The sequence below is a fragment of the Leguminivora glycinivorella genome, chromosome 3 (genome assembly GCF_023078275.1).
Source record: "Leguminivora glycinivorella isolate SPB_JAAS2020 chromosome 3, LegGlyc_1.1, whole genome shotgun sequence".
Lineage (NCBI taxonomy): Eukaryota > Metazoa > Arthropoda > Insecta > Lepidoptera > Tortricidae > Leguminivora > Leguminivora glycinivorella.
The window spans coordinates 8,573,719-8,580,460 of NC_062973.1; the positions used below are offsets into that span (position 1 = coordinate 8,573,719).

The 6,742-nt window shown below is 40.4% G+C and overlaps 1 long non-coding RNA gene across 1 annotated transcript; it reads right to left on the bottom strand.

Moving 5' to 3' along the window:
* Positions 1-517: 517 nt before the first annotated feature.
* On the bottom strand, positions 518-5,314 carry LOC125224779. The gene is made up of 3 exons (XR_007176920.1): positions 4,617-5,314; positions 1,184-4,406; positions 518-972 (listed from the first exon to the last, which is right to left on the bottom strand). It is a non-coding gene; the product is annotated as an uncharacterized LOC125224779 (long non-coding RNA).
* Between the last annotated feature and the right edge of the window lie 1,428 nt (positions 5,315-6,742).

The window sequence follows — 6,742 nt, forward strand, 5'->3', positions numbered from 1 at the left end:
CTAAGACTAAGAAGTTTCAAACTCAACAAGCGGTCATCGATTAAGTCAACCAGATGCTAATTCTTCCTGAATCCGATTAATCCGATTATACTTGCTTGTAGTTTTGTGTAAATAATTGTATGAACCTACCTACATATATAATAAGGTGTTTATGAGTAGCCTACTAATGTAATACCTACTATATGCATATATTATGTAGGTATGTAAACATACCCAACTTGACAACAGAAAAAGATTCTTAATTCTTTTTTTACGGAAAGTGAACTATTTGTGTCTTCATTTGTTCCTGTGCTAGTTTACATAATAAATTTAAAAGTGGAAAATGTCTGCCTTGGGTGAGACTTGAACTCACGGCCTCTGGATCGATACTCCAGCGCTCTGCCAACTGAGCAACCAAGACTTCAACCAAGCCAGCGAAATTTTCCACTACTAAGGTCAATGGGACCCGTAGCGACATCTACCGTTGTTACGGTATTTAATTTTACGGGGGGTTTCCTTTAGCTAACGCCAAAATAAAAAAAAATCAAACAACAGTTGAAGAGGAACCAGGTATTTATTGAATTCAGGAAACAAAATCTAAATTGTTTATGCTAATTTGTTAACCTAGATACACGGCAACAATTGTTTGCCGAGGGCTAGCTCACGAGAACAATAATGTTGAGTTTATATTTTAAGGGAACAAACGTGGGTCAGCGAGCTCTAAATTATCATTACTGGTAGAAACGGATACAGCGGTCAATATATATTAAGGTAGTTACACGGATGGGCGCCAGAACCGAAAGGCCGGTTCATTCAGTCAATAAGTAAACGTGGAAAGATCTGACCTCGAAACACCACAACTGCCACGTCAGCCGCCTTGGGGTGAAACGTCGGGAGTAGGTTGAACAGCAGCAATCTGCTGCCCACAAGTTACCGGGATACCAGGGGAACCTCTCGCGGCCGGCGCGAGGTTTAGGCGACGCGGCGTGAACCCTGGAATGGTTATACCAGTCTGTAAGTAAAATTCCTAAAAATGGTGCCCGTAAGGGGGGTTTATACCGCCCGCAGGACACGGGGGCTACCTTGGAATTTAAATTTCGAACGACAACGCGTTCCGTGAAACGACCTACTGCTAATTTGGAAGATATACATAACCTACGGAACAAGTTGGCTTCCAACAAGGTTTAAAAAATGTATGACTTACCGTTGATGGAGAAAGGGCCAGCAGAGGGCAAAATTGCACCTATTTCGACATCCGGGCACGCTGGGCGTCGCCTATCACCATCAGAACATGGTTTTATTCACGTCCGATTCCGGGGCTGGAAAATATGCAACGCTTCGTTAGAAACTAACCAACTAAAAAGAAATACACAACCGAATCACTATTGAAACTCACTCAAACGGGCGATTGCGCCCGATTTTGGCTTGGGCCAACGATATCCCTTCATCTCTCTCTCCGGCAAAAAGAAATCCCATCTCATTCGCCATTTTGGACGGGACTAGTGTTGCCAAGCCCAAATCGGCTCGCACCGCAAACAGCCGGCTCCGGACGTTCAATGGAAATTAAGTCAACAATAAAATATAATACTAAACTCTTCGCGACTAACGCGGAGCTTAAAAAAAACCCATAATTAAGTCTGGTTACGAATAAAAGGAAGGAAGGCAAACGCCCGATGACGATTTACTTCTATTTTTCAAAATGGCAACTATGATCCACGTAAGTCCATAGAGGAATACAAGAGTGCAGCTATCCCACGCTAGATGGCGAGGAAGGCCGATCCAGGATCAGACAGCTCACGGTCGATGACTTCCTGCCGATTTCCGACAGAGGGCGGTAGAAGGCGTAACCTACGCCTTGCATTCTTAAATTTATTACTTTATTAAGGAGAATGAAATTTTATTGTTACAATACTCCCTTCCCCAGAGAAAATTTTGACGTAGGCAAAATTTTGAGCTGGTCTCCAGCTCCAACTACAGGAAATATCGGTAATATAACAGCTACAACTCGAAATCTAAAATCGATAATAAAAAAAAACCATCAAAATCGAACCCACGCACTAAACCAGATAAGAATACCTTTTTTTTTTTTTTAAGTAAATTACTACAAAACGTCGCATCGTCTATATTTCTTGGCGGCACAGCGAGCTGTACCAGACAGCGGGCTGTACGTCCAAGCGATATAACGGAAGACGGCTTATAGCTAAATGAAATTTCCCTAACTAATATCGGTGACAGCTAAGAATACGAAAATCAGACAATAACACCAGGACAACGAAGCGTATCTACCGGCAGCGTCTATCTACGACACAGGACGGAACGTTTCGACACAACATAATACATACAAAGGTTGACTGCACAGACCACGTCTCAGGCGACGCAAGTCTGTCGGTCCGACAACACAAAAGAACGTCAACGTTCACGCATATGATTTAAGCCATACCGCAAAGCGTCAACAAGGGTACAACACTGCTATTAAGAATTCTCCGTTTAAATCCGCAAGAATCCGACCAGCCAGTGAAGCTGGAATGCTGGTTTAAAACGCCAGCACCCAGAAAACTACGTGAAGAGAACTTTTAAATCGTTCACTCACCACCAAACATCAAAAGGTAATACGTTTGTGTACAGACGTAACCGTACCATCTGGACACAACGTAAGAACTCCCACTCCCAACACATAAAAGGAAAAACGCCTGCCTTCATCGAAACAAACACACAACACAATCACCGATAAACTGGTAAGCAAGTAACCGACTACTTCGTAAACGTCGCTAAAGGTAAAAAATAATCTCGATTTAAGTCGAGAAAAAGGGAAAAAGCAAAAGAAATAAGTACCAAATAACTCTCAGTTTATTTGGCCTTTGAACTCCAAGATAAGATTCAACTTTATATTTTATGAGTAAAAAAAAAAGTTAAGAAACGCCTCAGCAATAAATGTGCCTGACTATACACACACTGCACCACCCATTAGTAATAACATAATATTAATTTTATTTTAAATTTAAATCTCCGCCAGAAAATAATATTAAAAAAAAAATGCTCCGCTGACCGACGTTGTTCCCCCATTACACTTATCATGAGGTGCATACTTATTTAGCTACCTACTTATAAGTACAAAAACTTTCCCTAAGGGAATAAAATTTTAATAAAGTTAACTTAAATTATAAGGTTTAACACCTCTGCATAACTGTCCATCTCAAAACGATGCACCTTTCTAACTATTCAACATCCAACGTTAACTTAAATTAAGTTAAAATTTTTATATATTTGAAGTCTCCACAGTCCAATATGAAAAGACATCCTGTATCAAATGATACAGTAAATAGTACATGCAAATTTAAACACTGTAAGTAATTACCGAAATATTTATAGTAAGGTGGGCATTGCCACATGATATTCAAACTCATATTTATGTAATAAATTATAACCGCTACTAATAATTACTGTAACCTCCCACGAAGGGAGAATAATAACATTATCAACTTTTAAATTTAAAACGTAACACTTTTTCTTTACACGACCGTCCGTTAACATTAAGGCACCTTAGTTATGGTTACCCAAAATGCATACAATCTCTAAATATAAAAAAAAAATAGAAATAAAATTGTTACAACTCCACACTGGGTCCCGGTAACCCATAAAAGAATAAAATTATTTATACAAATAGTAATGTATGTAATTAGTAGTAAGTATTTAAAAAAAAACTATCTTTCCAAACACTGAAAATATTATCGGAAATAATTCCGCACAACTATTAAGAGGTACTTGCAGCTACAATAACACAAAATTACTTAAATTAATAAACATAAGTACCTACTTAATTACAATTATACAAGCCGCACCGTTTCTACCAGAAAATTCCTCTAGCTAACAATGTGACTAAAGAGGCTCGCTGATATAACGCCACACGTTGGGCTGACACTGTTACGGTATTTAATTTTACGGGGGGTTTCCTTTAGCTAACGCCAAAATAAAAAAAAATCAAACAACAGTTGAAGAGGAACCAGGTATTTATTGAATTCAGGAAACAAAATCTAAATTGTTTATGCTAATTTGTTAACCTAGATACACGGCAACAATTGTTTGCCGAGGGCTAGCTCACGAGAACAATAATGTTGAGTTTATATTTTAAGGGAACAAACGTGGGTCAGCGAGCTCTAAATTATCATTACTGGTAGAAACGGATACAGCGGTCAATATATATTAAGGTAGTTACACGGATGGGCGCCAGAACCGAAAGGCCGGTTCATTCAGTCAATAAGTAAACGTGGAAAGATCTGACCTCGAAACACCACAACTGCCACGTCAGCCGCCTTGGGGTGAAACGTCGGGAGTAGGTTGAACAGCAGCAATCTGCTGCCCACAAGTTACCGGGATACCAGGGGAACCTCTCGCGGCCGGCGCGAGGTTTAGGCGACGCGGCGTGAACCCTGGAATGGTTATACCAGTCTGTAAGTAAAATTCCTAAAAATGGTGCCCGTAAGGGGGTTTATACCGCCCGCAGGACACGGGGGCTACCTTGGAATTTAAATTTCGAACGACAACGCGTTCCGTGAAACGACCTACTGCTAATTTGGAAGATATACATAACCTACGGAACAAGTTGGCTTCCAACAAGGTTTAAAAAATGTATGACTTACCGTTGATGGAGAAAGGGCCAGCAGAGGGCAAAATTGCACCTATTTCGACATCCGGGCACGCTGGGCGTCGCCTATCACCATCAGAACATGGTTTTATTCACGTCCGATTCCGGGGCTGGAAAATATGCAACGCTTCGTTAGAAACTAACCAACTAAAAAGAAATACACAACCGAATCACTATTGAAACTCACTCAAACGGGCGATTGCGCCCGATTTTGGCTTGGGCCAACGATATCCCTTCATCTCTCTCTCCGGCAAAAAGAAATCCCATCTCATTCGCCATTTTGGACGGGACTAGTGTTGCCAAGCCCAAATCGGCTCGCACCGCAAACAGCCGGCTCCGGACGTTCAATGGAAATTAAGTCAACAATAAAATATAATACTAAACTCTTCGCGACTAACGCGGAGCTTAAAAAAAACCCATAATTAAGTCTGGTTACGAATAAAAGGAAGGAAGGCAAACGCCCGATGACGATTTACTTCTATTTTTCAAAATGGCAACTATGATCCACGTAAGTCCATAGAGGAATACAAGAGTGCAGCTATCCCACGCTAGATGGCGAGGAAGGCCGATCCAGGATCAGACAGCTCACGGTCGATGACTTCCTGCCGATTTCCGACAGAGGGCGGTAGAAGGCGTAACCTACGCCTTGCATTCTTAAATTTATTACTTTATTAAGGAGAATGAAATTTTATTGTTACACCGTAAGAGTGTTAAACTTCTTAAACGGCAACCGGAGTTCCAAGTCATATTGGAAATTCACCAGTTACGATGGAGTATCGATCCAGAGGCCGTGAGTTCAAGTCTCACCCAAGGCAGACATTTTCCACTTTTAAATTTATTCTAAACCTAACGGCATCGATTGCAGACGTTTCTGCTAATCAGAAGAGTTTACATAATTTCCAAAAACGTTTCGAATCATAAAATTATTTCTCCGATCGCCTTATTTTTTTTTTTTTTTTATGGGATAGGAGGCAAACGAGCAGACAGGTCGCCTGATGGTAAGCGATCACCGCCGCCTATGGACACCCGAAACACCAGAGGTGTTGGAGGTGCGTTGCCGGCCTTTAAGATGGGTGTACGCTCTTTTCTTGAAGATTTGAAGGTCGTATCGGTCCGGAAATACCGCAGGCGACAATGCATTCCACAGTTTAGCTGTGCGGGGCAGGAAGTTTCTGGAGAAACGCACAGTTGAGGACTGCCAGCCATCTAGATGATGACGATGGAAATGTTGTCGCGTAGGGCGATGGCGGAAAGAAGCGGTAGGGATTAATCCGAACAATTCCTCGGAGCACTCCCCGTTATACATGCGATAGAAAATGCAGAGCGAGGCCACATCCATCTTATCATCATCTTATTTGTCCATATCCTTGTTTTAAATATGACGCAATTTTTTTTCAAACATTTACGTTGATTTTTTTAACCAAGCACTTTTTGAGGCGAACGCTAGTTAACTGACGGAAATAATACCCCTTAAACTTCTGTAGAGAATTGCGACAGATTGTTAATGGGGGAAAATCTTAACACGTCACTGGGGGCCTTGTTTGTCGCAAAGTATTATCAGGGCTTAGCCAGTTCTAGTTAATTATAAGGTACAGCGGGGCAAATCTCGACTGGGGGGCTATTTTGTAACTAATTCATTTTTTCCGTTAATACACTATGATGTTGAGTTCTACTACATGTATCCACTAAACACGCCTACCATGGAAAATGGACCAGTTACATTTGCCTCCCAGTCGAGTATTGCCCCGCTGTAACTTAGTGGAATTTATCCAATAGGACAATACTCTTTAAAGATAATCCCACCGAGGTTTGATTCGCCCACGAATTAGGTAACCCACACAATAGAAAAGGTTAAAGCGTAATTTTTCAATCATTTTAGACGTATTTTTGTAACTGATTTGTATATCGGATGGTGCTTAATAAGACTGGCAAATAATTTAAACTTAGTAAACAATTTGTATTTTGCTCAATAACTTATGAGAGATTCAGGTTTCCCATTTTTAACAAAAATACATATACCTACGTTGATTTCAAACAATAAAAAAAATCGGAGTACTTAGCGTCTTAAAATAAGTTTTATAGTATGATTAAAATTGCAATAATAAAAGTTATTTATTAAAA